This window comes from Thermobia domestica, chromosome 4 (genome assembly GCF_964235325.1).
Source record: "Thermobia domestica chromosome 4, izTheDome1.hap1.1, whole genome shotgun sequence".
Classification (NCBI taxonomy): domain Eukaryota; kingdom Metazoa; phylum Arthropoda; class Insecta; order Zygentoma; family Lepismatidae; genus Thermobia; species Thermobia domestica.
Window position 1 is genome coordinate 124,176,149 of NC_137457.1, and position 10,851 is coordinate 124,186,999.

Below are 10,851 nucleotides of genomic sequence, written 5' to 3' on the forward strand. Positions count from 1 at the left end.
AAAAAAGAAATTTTTAGGCAAATGAATGCAATTTACCATTAGTGGCCCCTCACAAGATCGAACGAAATTACTAACAAATTATATCCATACTATCGTCTTTCAAACGTAAAGCGGACAAGTTGAGGTTCGGTAAACTTTCTACGAAAACGGACACTAAACTGAGTCAATATAAAAAATACCTTTTTAGCCAAATGAATGCAAATTGCCATTTGTGGATCCACACACAATCGAACCAAATTACTAGCAAATTATATCCATACTATCATCTTTTAAACGTAAAGCGGACAAGTTGAGTTTTGAGGAAACTTTCTACGAAAACGGACAATAAACCGAGTCAATATACAAATAATACCTTTTTCAGTCAAATTAATGGAAATTACAATGAGTGACCCACACAGAATTGAGCCAAATTACAAGAAAATTATCTACATACCAGCATCTTTCAAACGTAAAGCTGACAATTTGACGTTGTGTAAACTTTCTAAGTGAACGGACAACAAACCGAGTCAATATATGAAAATATTACTTTTTTTAGTCAAATGTATAGAAATTATCATTAGTGGCCCCACATAGAAACAAACCGAATTACTTCCAAATCATTTACATACTATCATCTTTCAAACTTAAAGCGGACAAGTTGAGTTTCGGGAAATTTTCTACGAAAACGGAAAATAAACCGAGTCATTATACAAAAAATATTTGTTTTAGGCAAATGAATGCAAATTACATAAGTGACCCCAAACAGAATCAAACCAGATTACTAGCAAATTACCTCAATACTATCATCTTTCAAACGAAAAGCGGAGACGTTGAGGTTCGGGAAACTTTCTACGAAAACGGGCAACAAACCGAATCAATATACAAAAAATATCTTTTTTGGGCAAATGAATGAAAATTACCAGTAGTGGCCCCACATAGAAACGAACCAAATTACTTTCAAATTATCTCCATACTATCATCTTTCAAACGAAACTCGGGCATTTTGAGGTTCGGTAAACTTTCTTCGAAAACGGACAATAAACCGTGTCAATATGCAAAAATACTTTATTTATTGAAATGAATAAAAATTACCATTAGTGGCCTCACACAGAATCGAACCAAATTACTAGCAAAATATTTCCATACTATCGGTTTTTAAACGTAAAGCGGACAAGTTGAATTTCACGGGACGTTCTATGAAAACGGACAATAGTCCAAATCAATATACAAAAAATACCGTTCTTAGAGCAAATGAATTTAAATTTCCATCAGTGGCCGAACAAAGTATCGAACCAATTTACTAGCAAACTATCTACATACCATCGTCTTTCAAACGTAAAGCGGACAAGTTGAGGTTCGGTTAACTTTCTACGAAAACGGACATTAAGCCGAGTCGATATACAAAAAATGCCGTTTTTAGGCAAATCAACGCAAATTACCATTAGTGGCCCCACCCTGGATCGATCCAAATTACTAACAAGTTATCTCCATACTATCGTCTTTCAAACGTAAAGGGAACAAGTTGAGGTTCGGTAAACTTTCTACGAAAACGATCAATTAACCGAGTCAATATATGAAAAAAAATCATTTTAGGAAAATGAATGCAATTTACCATTAGTGACACACACAGAATCGAACCAGATTACTAGCAAATTATCTCAATACTATCTTCTTTCAAACGAAAAGCGGACAAGTTGAGGTTTGATAAACTTTCTACGAAAATGACAATGAACCGTGTCAATATACAAAAAATACCATTTTTAGGCAAATGAATGCAACATACCATTAGTTGCCCCACACAGAATTGAACCAAATTACTAGAAAATTATCCACATTCTATCGCCTCTAAACATAAAGCGGACAATTTGATTTTCGGTAAACTTTCTACGAAAACGGACAATAAACTGAGCCAATATACAAAAAGATTTGTTTTAGGCAAATGAATGCAAATTACCATTAGTGACCCAGACAGAATCGAACCAGACTACTAGCAAATTATCTCAATACTATCTTCTTTTAAACGAAAAGCGGACACGTTGAGGTTAGGGGAAACTTTCTACGAAAACGTACAACAAACCGTGTCAATATACGAAAAATACCTTTTTTAGGCAAACGAACGGAAATTACCATCAGTGACCCCACACACAATCGAACCAAATTACTTCCAAATTATCTCCAGACCATCATCATTTAAACACAAAGCGGAAAAGTTGTGTTTCTGGAAACTTTCTACGAAAACGGACAATGGTCCAAGTCAATATGCAAAAAATACCGTTTTTAGGCAAATGAATTTAGATTTCCACCAGTGGCCCAACAAAGAATCGAACCAAAATACTAGCAAACTATATACATACCATGGTGTTTCAAACGTAAAACAGACAAGTTGAGGTTCGGTAAACTTTCTACGAAAACGGACACGAAACTGAGTCAATATAAAAAATAATTTTTAGCCAAATGAATGCAAATTGCCATTTGTGGATCCACACAGATACGAACCAAATTAGTAGCAAATTATATCCATACTATCATCTTTTAAACGTAAAGCGGACAAGTTGAGTTTTGAGGAAACTTTCTACGAAAACGGACAATAAACCGAGCAATATAAAAAGAATGATTTTTTAGGCAAATTTATGCAAATTACCATTAGTGGCCCCACACAGGATCGAACCAAATTACTAGAAAACTATCTCCATTATATCATCTTTCAAACAAAAAGCGGACACGTTGAGGTTCAGGAAACTTTCTACGAGAACGGACAACTAACCAAGTCAATATATGAAAATATTACTTTTTTTAGTCAAATGTATAGAAATTATCATTAGTGGTCCCACATAGAAACAAACCGAATTACTTCCAAATCATTTACATACTATCATCTTTCAAACTTAAAGCGGACAAGTTGAGTTTCGGGAAACTTTCTACGAAAACGGACAATAAACCGAGTCATTATACAAAAAATATTTGTTTTAGGCAAATGAATGAAAATTACATAAGTGACCCCAAACAGAATCGAACCAGATTACTACCAAATTACCTCAATACTATCATCTTTCAAACGAAAAGCGGAGACGTTGAGGTTCGGGAAACTTTCTACGAAAACGGGCAACAAACCGAATCAATATACAAAAAATATCTTTTTTGGGCAAATGAATGAAAATTACCAGTAGTGGCCCCACATAGAAACGAACCAAATTACTTTCAAATTATCTCCATACTATCATCTTTCAAACGAAACTCGGGCAATTTGAGGTTCGGTAAACTTTCTTCGAAAACGGACAATAAACCGTGTCAATATGCAAAAATACTTTATTTATTGAAATGAATGAAAATTACCATTAGTGGCCTCACACAGAATCGAACCAAATTACTAGCAAAATATTTCCATACTATCGTTTTTTAAACGTAAAGCGGACAAGTTGAATTTCACGGGACGTTCTATGAAAACGGACAATAGTCCAAATCAATATACAAAAAATACCGTTCTTAGAGCAAATGAATTTAAATTTCCATCAGTGGCCCAACACAATATCGAACCAATTTACTAGCAAACTATCTACATACCATCGTCTTTCAAACGTAAAGCGGACAAGTTGAGGTTCGGTTAACTTTCTACGAAACGGACATTAAGCCGAGTCAATATACAAAAAATGCCGTTTTTAGGCAAATGAACGCAAATTACCATTAGTGGCCCCACACTGGATCAAACCAAATTACTAACAAGTTATCTCCATACTATAGTCTTTCAAACGTAAACGGAACAAGTTTAGGTTTGGTAAACTTTCTACGAAAACGATCATTTAACCGAGTTAATATATGAAAAAAAATCATGTTAGGCAAATTTATAGAAATTGCCATTAGTGGACCCACAGAGAATCGAACCAGATTACTAGCAAATTATCTTCATACTATCATCTTTTAAACGTAAAGCGGACAAGTTTAGTTTTGGGGAAACTTTTTACGAAAACGGACAATAAACCGAGTCAATATACAAAAAATACCTTTCTCAGGCAAATGAATATAAATTACAATGAGTGGCCCCAAAATGAATTCAACCAAATTATTAGAAAATTATCTACATACCAGCATCTTTCAAACGTAAAGCTGACAATTTGACGTTGTGTAAACTTTCTATAATAACGGACAATAAACCGAGTCAATTTACAAAAAATATTTTTTTTATGCAAATGAAATCAAATTACCATTAGTAGCCCCACACAGAATCGAACCAAATTACTAGAAAATTATCTTTATTATATCATCTTTCAAACGAAAATTGGACAAGTTGAGGTTCGGTAAACTTTCTACGAAAACGGACAATAAAGCGAGTTAATATATGAAAAAATTACTTTTTTTAGGCAAACGTATAGAAATTACCATCAGTAGTCCAACGCAGAATCGATCCAAATTACAAGTAAATTATCTACATATTATCGTTTTTCGAACATAAAGTGGACAAGTTGACGTTAGGCAAACTTTCTACGAAAACGGAGACTAAACTGAGTCAATATAAAAAATACCTTTTTAGGCAAATGAATGAAAATTACCATTGGTGGCCCCACACAGAATCCAACCAAATTATTTGCAAGTTATCTACATACTATCATCTTTTAAACGAAGAGCGGACAAGTTGAGATTTGGTAAACTTTCTACGAAAAGGACAACGAACAGAATCAATGTACAAAAAATACGTTTTTTGGGCAAATGGATGGAAATACCCATTAGTGGCCAGACACACAATTGAACCAAATTACTAGAAAATTATCTACATTCTATCGCCTCTAAACATAATGCGGACAAGTTGAGGTTCGGGGAACTTTTTACGAAAACGAACAATAAACCGAGCTAATATACAAAAAATACTTTTTAAGGCAAATCAATCGAAATTACCATAAGTGCCCTCCACAGAATCGAACCAATCTAGGAGCAAATTATCTCCATATTATCATCTTTCAAACGTAAAGCGGAGAAGTTGAGATTCGATAAACTTTCTACGAAAACGGACAATAAGCCGAGTCAATATACAAAAAAATGCCTATTTTAATCAAATGAATGCAAATTACCATAAGTGGCCCCACACAGAACCAAACCAAATTACTAGAAAATTATCTCCATACTATCATCTTTCAAACGCAAAGCAGACGAGTTGAGGTTCTGGAAAATTTCTACGAAAACGGACAATAAACCGAGTCAATATACAAAAAATACTTTTTTAGGCAAATTAATCGAAATTACCATAAGTGCCCTCCACAGAATCGAACCAATCTAGGAGCAAATTATCTCCATATTATCATCTTTCAAACGTAAAGCGGAGAAGTTGAGATTCGATAAACTTTCTACCAAAACGGACAATAAGCCGAGTCAATATACAAAAAAATGCCTATTTTAATCAAATGAATGCAAATTACCATTAGTGGCCCCACACAGAACCAAACCAAATTACTAGAAAATTATCTACGTATCATGATTTTCAAACATAAAGCGGACAAGTTGTGGTTGGGTAAACGTTTTACGAAAACGGACAATAAACCGATTGAACACACAAAAAATACCTTTTTTTAAAAAATAAATGCAAATTACCATTAGTGGTCCCACACAGAATCGAACCAAATTACTAGCAAATTATCTACGTGCTTTCGCCTTTCCAACGTAAAGCGGACACGTTGAAGTTTGGTAAACCTTTTAAGAAAACGGACACTAAACCTAGCAAATATACAAAAACTACCTTTTTTAGGCAAATTAATAGAAATTATCATTAGTGGCCCCACAAAGAATCTCCCTTATATCGCGTTTTAAACGTAAAGCGGACAAGTTTTGATTCGGTAAATTTTCTACAAAAACGGACAAAAAACCGAGTCAATATACAAAAAATACCATTTTTAGGCAAATTAAAGCAAATTAATATTAGTGGCCTAACACAGAATCGAACCAAATTACAAGCAAAATATCTACATGCCATCATCTTCTAAACGCAAAGCGGACAAGTTGAGGTTCGGTAAACTTTCTACGAAAACGGACAACAAACCGAGTCAATATGCAAAAAAAAACCTTATTTAGGGAAATGAATAAAAATTACCATTAGTGGCCCCAAACAGAATCGAACCAAAATAACAGCAATTTATCTCAATACAATCATCGTTCAAACGTAAAGCGGACAGGTTGAGGTTTGTTAAACTTTCTACGAAAGCGGACAGTAAACCGAGTCAATATACAAAAAATACCATTTTTAGGCAAATGAATTGAAATTACCATCAGTGGTCAAAGACAAAATCGAACCAAGTTACCAGAAAATTATCTACATACCACCATCTTTCATACGTAAAGCGGAGAAGTTGAGGTTCGGTAAACTTTCTACGAAAACGGACAAAAAACGAGTCAATATAAAAAACATATCTTTTTAGGCAATTGAATGAAAATTACCATTACTGGCCCCAGAAACAATCGAACCAAATTACTAGCGAATTTTCTCCATACTATCATCTTTTAAACCTAAAGCGGACAATTTGTGTTTCGGGAAACTTTCTACGAAAACGGACAATAAACCGAGTCATAATACAAAAAAATATCTTTTTTAAGAAAATGAATGAAAATTACAATTAGTGGCCCAACACAGAAACGAATAAAATTCCTAGCAAATTATCTACACAAAAACATCTTTCAAACGCAAAGCGGAAAAGTTGAGGTTCGGTAAACTTTCTACGAAAGCGGAGAATAAACCGAGTCAATATGCAAGAAAACCTTATTTACTGAAATGAATGAAAATTACAATTAGTGGCCCAACGAAGAACCTAAACAAATTACTAGCAAATTATCTCCATACCATAATCTTTCAAACGAAAAACGGAGAAGTTGAGGTTCGGTAAACCTTCTGCGAAAAGGACAATGAACCGTGTCAATATGCAAAAAATACCTTTTTTAGGCAAATAAATGGAAATTACCATCAGTGGCCCAATACAGAATCGAACCAAATTACTAGCAAATTATCTCCATACTATCGTCTTTTAAACGTAAACCGAACAAGTTGAATTTCGCGACACTTTCTACGAAAACGGACAATAGACCGAGTCAATATACAAAAAATACCTTTTTTGAGGAAAATGAATTTAATTTTTCATCAGTGGCCAAGCACAGCATCCAAACAAATTACTAGAAAATTATCTACGTATCATGATTTTCAAACATAAAGTGGACAAGTTGTAGTTGGGTAAACTTTTTACGAAAACGGACAATAATCCGAGTGAATACACAAAAAATACCTTTTTTTAAAAAAATGAATGCAAAATACCATTAGTGGTCCAACACAGCATCGAACCAAATTACTACCAAATTATCTTCATACTATCATCTTTCAAACCTAAGGCGTACAAGTTGAGGTTCGATGAACTTTCTACGAAAGCGCACAACACACCGAGTCAGTACACAAAAAATACCTTTTTTACAAAAATAAATGCATATTACAATTAGTGGTCCCACACAGAATCGAACCAAATTACTAGCAAATTATGTACGTGCTATCGCCTTTCCAACGTAAAGCGCACACGTTGAAGTTTGGTAAACTTTTTAAGAAAACGGACACTAAACCAAGCAAATATACAAAAAATACCTTTTTTAGGGAAATTAATAGATATTATCATTAGTGGCCCCACAAAGAACCGAATTAAATTACTAGGAAATTATCTCCCTTCTATCGCGTTTCAAACGTAATGCGGACAAGTTGAGATTCGGTAAACTTTCTACAACAACGGACAAAAAACCGAGTCAATATACAAAAAATACCATTTTTAGGCAAAATAAAAGAAAATTAATATTAGTGGCCTAACAGAGAATCGAACAAAATTAGAAGCAAATTATCTACATGCCATCATCTTCTAAACGCAAAGCGAACAAGTTGAGGTTCGGTAAACTTTCTACGAAAACGGACAATAAACCGAGTCAATATGAAAAAATACCTTATTTAGGAAAATGAATAAAAATTACCATTGGTGGCCCCACACAGAATCGTACCAAAATAATAGCACTTTATCTCCATATAATCGTCTTTCAAACCTAAAGCGGACAGGTTGAGGTTTGTTAAACTTTCTACGAAAACGGACAATAAACCGAGTCAATATACAAAAAGTACTATTTATAGGCAAAAGAATGGAAATTACCATCAGTGGCCCAAGACAAAATCGAACCAAGTTACCACAAAATTATCTACATACCATCATCTTTCAAAGGTAAAGCGGAGAACTTGAGGTTCGGTAAACGTTCTACGAAAAATACAGTAAACCGAGTCAATACAAAAAAATACAGTTTTTAGGCAAATGAATGGAAATTACCATCAGTGGCCCAGACAGAATCAATCCAAATTACTAGCTAATTATCTACATACTATCATCTCTCAAACGTAAAGCGGACAAGTTGAGGTTCCGTAAACTGTCTACGAAAACGGACAAAAAAACGAGTCAATATACAAAACATATCTTTTTAGGCAATTGAATGAAAATTACCATTACTGGCCCCACAAACAATCGAACCAAATTACTGGCGAATTTTCTCCATACTATCATCTTTTAAACCTAAAGCGGACAATTTGTGTTTCGGGAAACTTTCTACGAAAACGGACAATAGACCGAGTCAATATACAAAAAATACCTTCTTTAGGCAAATGAATGGAAGTTACCATCAGTGGCCCAACGCAGAATCTACCCAAATTACTAGAAAATTATCTACATACCAGTATCTTTCAAACGTAATGCGGACAAGTTGAGGTTCGGTAAACTTTCTACGAAAACGGACAATAAACCGAGTCATTATACAAAAAAATATCTTTTTTAAGAAAATGAATAAAAATTACAATTAGTGGCCCAACACAGAAACGAACAAAATTCCTAGCAAATTATCTACACAAAAACATCTTTCAAACGCAAAGCGGACAAGTTGAGGTTCGGTAAACTTTCTACGAAAGCGGAGAATAAACCGAGTCAATATGCAAGAAAACCTTATTTAGGGAAATAAATGAAAATTACAATTAGTGGCCCAACGCAGAATCTAACCAAATTACAAGCAAATTATCTCCATACCATAATCTTTCAAACGAAAAACGGAGAAGTTGAGGTTCGGTAAACTTTCTGCGAAAAGGACAATGAACCGTGTCAATATACAAAAAGTACCTTTTTTAGGCAAATAAATGGAAATTACCTTCAGTGGCCCAACACAGAATCGAACCAAATTACTAGCAAATTATCTACATACTATCATCTTTTAAACGTAAACCGAACAAGTCGAATTTCGCGAAACTTTCTACGCAAACGGACAATAGACCGAGTCAATATACAAAAAAATACCTTTTTTAGGAAAATGAATTTAATTTTCCATCAGTGGCCAAGCACAGCATCTAACCAAATTACTAGAAAATTATCTACGTATCATGATTTTCAAACGTAAAGCGGACAAGTTGTGGTTGGGTAAACTTTTTACGAAAACGGACAATAAACCGAGTGAATACACAAAAAATACCTTTTTAAAAAAAATGAATGCAAAATACCTTTAGTGGTCCGACAGAGAATCGAACCAAATTACTACCAAATTATCTTCATACTATCATCTTTCAAACTTAAAGCGTACAAGTTGAGGTTCGATGAACATTCTACGAAAACACACAATAAACCGAGTCAGTACACAAGAAATACTTTTTTGCAAAAATAAATGCAAATTACCATTAGTTGTCCCACACAGAATCTTACCAAATTACTAGCAAATTATCTACGTGCTATCTCCTTTCCAACGTAGAGCGCACACCTTGAAGTTTGGTAAACTTTTTAAGAAAACTGACACTAAACCGAGCAAATATACAAAAACTACCTTTTTTAGGCAAATTAATAGAAATTATCATTACTGACCCCACTAAGAACCGAATCAAATTACTAGGAAATTATCTCCCTTCTATCGCGTTTCAAACGTAAAGCGGACAAGTTGAGATTCGGTAAACTTTCTACGAAAACGGACAAAAAACCGAGTCAATATACAAAAAATACCATTTTTATGCAAATTAAAGCAAATTATTAATAGTGACCTAACACAGAATCGAACCAAATTACATCCAAATTATCTACATACCATCATCTTCTAAACGCAAAGCGGACAAGTTGAGGTTCGGTAAACTTTCTACGAAAACGGACAATAAACCGAGCCAATATGCAAAAGTACCATATTTAAGGAAATGAATAAAAATTACCATTAGTGGCCCCACACAGAATCGAACCAAAATAATAGCAATTTATCTCCATACAATCATCTTTCAAACGTAAAGCGGACAGGTTGAGGTTTGTTAAACTTTCTACGAAAACGGACAATAAACCGAGTCAATATACAAAAAATACCATTTTTCGGCAAATGAATGGAAATTACCATCAGTGGCCCAAGACAAAATCGAACCAAGTTACCAGAAAATTATCTACATACCATCATCTTTCAAACGTAAAGCGGAGAAGTTGAGGTTCGGTAAACTTTCTACGAAAAATACAATAAACCCAGTCAATACAAAAAATACTTTTTTTAGGGAAATGAATGGAAATTACCATCAGTGGCGCAACACAGAATTGAACCAAATTACTAGTAAATTATCTACATACTGTCATATTTCAAACGTAAAGCGGACAATTTGAGGTTCTGTAAACGTTCTACGAAAACAAACAATAAACAGAATCAATATACAAAAAATACCTTTTTCAGGCAAATGAATGGAAATTACCATAAGTGGCCCAACACAGAATCGAACCAAATTACTTGCAAATTATCTCCATACCATCATCTTTCGAACGTATAGCGGACAAGTTGAGGTTCAGTAAACTTTCTACGAAAACGGAGAATAAGCCGAGTCAATATACAAAA